Here is a 3,465-nt window from a genome sequence, read left to right as displayed (position 1 = left end):
TTTTGTATTTTTTATAATTTTTAAATTTATAATCTTAAAATGTGTGCTTAAAATACAAGATAGCAAAACTTTTTTTATATTCTCATGGATTTGTTTGTCATGTGATTAACTACCTTAATTAATTTAAGAATGTCATCTCCCTCTCACTCACTCACATGCATGCAAGCATACCAAATTATTAAAAAGAAAATGGAGAAGAAAACTTGAGACTATTTTTTAGTAGAATAATAATTGAGAATCTTAATTTATTTTTAATTATTTTTTTAATATTTAAATACATACAAATTTATATATATATGTTATTTTTTAAAAAACATTAAAAAGATAAAAAATTCAAAAAAAAAATTAAGACGATGAATTTGGTCTCCTAATTATTTTTTTCTCTTAGCTAGTTATAATTGAGCATGGAATACTCAATTTTGTGGCTAAAAAATTCAGAGGACTTCATCAATTATTCCATTGACCAGCAATTTTTGTATTACTAGACTAAAAAAATGTGTTATTGGTATTCTTTAATTTTGTATAATTAGTTAGTACAAACTCTGATATTACTAAATTAGATATAAAAATTGATCTCATGTGAGTTATATAAACAAAATGAGTGCTCAAACATTCCTATTGTTGAATCCATTATTTAAATTAATCCCTGAGCACTTAATTTGGCGTAGAAGGTAAAACATAACATGACATGTTACAAAAGTGAGTTTGTGATGGTTTGGAACGGTTCTGAGTTTAAAAACAGTGTATGTGATTTAAACATGAAAGAAACAAATCTATGTGGCAAACACAAGTAACATCATTTGTCAGAAAAGAAGTGTTCATAGTGCTTTGTGTGGATATTTGATCAAATTTGACTTGAAACAAACACTAGTAGTAGTTGTTGTGAATAGAGACATAGACACAGTGCAGAATTTTGGTGGTGGAAAAATAAAGAAAAGGAAAAATCATCACTATCCACTTGGTCACATGGTGTTAGTGGCATGAAGAATGTGTTGGCCAGGTTGGTGCAAAATGATCCAAACACATTAATTTTTTATTCTATATATCTTGAATTCCATTTTTAATGTGGTTTTGGAGATCTCGGTAATTATGTTCGGAGGGTAATTAATTAATTAATGCTGGAAACTCAGGTGCAGTCGACTTCACGTGAAGTTGATAGTTGAGAGTCGTTAGATGAAAAATTAGTCAAATCAGTCAAATCATCTAACGGCTCTCAACTATCAACTTCACGTAAAGTCGACTGCATCTGAGTTTCCACCTTAATTAATTAATTAATTAATTAAAGCCAAAACCGGTTGATGGCACATGTAACATTACTCAAATAAGTTAGTTTAAGAGGTCAAAATTGTTCAACAAAGATTAATAAGAGATTAAGAGTTATTCTCAAAATTAGATATTTAGAATTCAAAAAGTAGTTTAATTAACAAGATTGCCAAACATTTTTAACAAACGTTATTTAGGTCATATCTATGTGGTACTAGTAACTTTATAGGCTAGAAATATAAAGATTATATATTAAAACTTAAGTTTATTTGGGGAATATAAAAATAGACAAAATATATTTATCTTAAAAGAAAATTTGTCTGATTCTTACTAATAAAAAACTAAAACCAATAAAACAAATATAGATATAATTAACTTTGCTTCTATTATGTTGTCTCAATATATTTATCTTAAGATATTTACCAAACTAATATTAACATGAAATATATGTCTTTAAAACACTTGTTAAAATGTTTATTATAGTATAAAAAAGGTTAATTACTCTCCTGATCCCTATAGTTTCGCAAAATTTTCAATTAGATCCCTATACTTTTTTTTTTCTTTTAATTGAGTCCTTCTACCAAAATTTTTTTTAATTGGGTCCCTACACTTTTTTTCCTTTTATTTAGGTCCCTATATCAATTCTTTTTGTTTTAGTTGGGTCCCTATAAAATTAAGCCAATTACTACTAAGAGGGACTTAATTGAAAAAAAAAATTTGGTGTAGGGACCCAATTAAAAAGAAAAAAAGTATAGGGACCTAATTGAATAAGTTGATCAAACATATACATTTTAATCTCTCTTACCAATTTTTTTATGTATTAATTGCATTTTAAAAGTTTGGATTATTGATATTATTAATACTTTTTATTATTTTCAAAAAATTTCTCATTAAAAATACATGTATCTCGTTTACACTGTAAACGAAATATACACGTGTCGCGTGCACCTGTCTTATCTCGTTTATTTACATTATAAACGAGATGCATGCAAAATTATCTCGTTTATAATGTAAACGAGATAAGAGAGAAATATTTATTTTGGTAAATATTTTTTAAATTATTTTTTTAATAATTATTATAATTAATTTATTTATTAAAATAAAAAATTCTTAATTTTAGTGTACATGTAATTTGATTATTTAATTATTTTTAAATCTAAAAATAATGCATTAACTTTGTGTATCCATCATTTTTTAATTTAAAAAAAATTAATTAAGAGAGAACAGAGAAGATATCTTGTTCGTGATAATAAGATTATATATAGGAAATTAAATTTTAAATGCAATTGTTTCCTCTATGTAAATTCAGGATAAACCGGAGGGACTGTAGAGCAAGCACAATCATTCCACTGTCCACAATTTTTTTTTCTCTTAAAAAAGGGGTGAGATGTCGATGATAATTGATAATTATTAATTAAATACATATCTGAATAGCATGTTATAATTTAATTTGTACTGATGTGTACAAAATGGGGCATGTGGTGTGAAAAAGGGAGAGAAAATGGACACAATAATAGTAGAAGAGGCAGAGGCTGTCTTATTACTTGAACCATAAGAATAAGATAGAAAGAAAACCAACTTGGGTTGGTCGAGTGGTCAGCTCATTCGTCCGTTTAAATAAGTGTCGGGGGTTTGAATTTCGCTTTATGTATGCAACAATCCATTGGCCAGCGGCAGACCCTTTAATGGAGTTCAGATCCGCGACGGATTAGTTTTTGACCTGTCGGGTTGGGGGATACCGTAGAAAGTGGAAACAAAAAAAAAAGATAGAGAGAAGATTTTAAATTTATTATATTCAGCAATGCAAAATAAAAATTGAAAAAAAAAAACAAAAAACAAAAAACAAAAGAGGGAGGGATCAGGGAGTTTGCATTGCATCAAGTCATCAAAATTGTTTTTTATTTTTTTGAAAAAAAAAAGAAAAAGAAAAAAACACAGATATCAATGTAGGATGGGATCATGGATGGCTATTCATTTTCCGACAACTCAACATATGAATCCTTCATTGCCCCCCTTCCATTGGATGCTTCTTAAAACTTTAAAAGGAAATTACCTTTTGTTGAGATTTTCTTGTGTTAAGGTTACCTAGGATAAAATTTTTTAAATAAAAGTATTGAAACCTTTATTTCTTTAAACAAAATCTTTTAGATAATAGTATAAAAAATTTTATATGATTATTTAGTTAGATTTATGAGTTTAGAT

The sequence above is a fragment of the Arachis ipaensis genome, chromosome B05, assembly GCF_000816755.2.
Source record: "Arachis ipaensis cultivar K30076 chromosome B05, Araip1.1, whole genome shotgun sequence".
Taxonomy (NCBI): domain Eukaryota; kingdom Viridiplantae; phylum Streptophyta; class Magnoliopsida; order Fabales; family Fabaceae; genus Arachis; species Arachis ipaensis.
Note: the sequence above shows the minus strand (reverse complement) of the source record.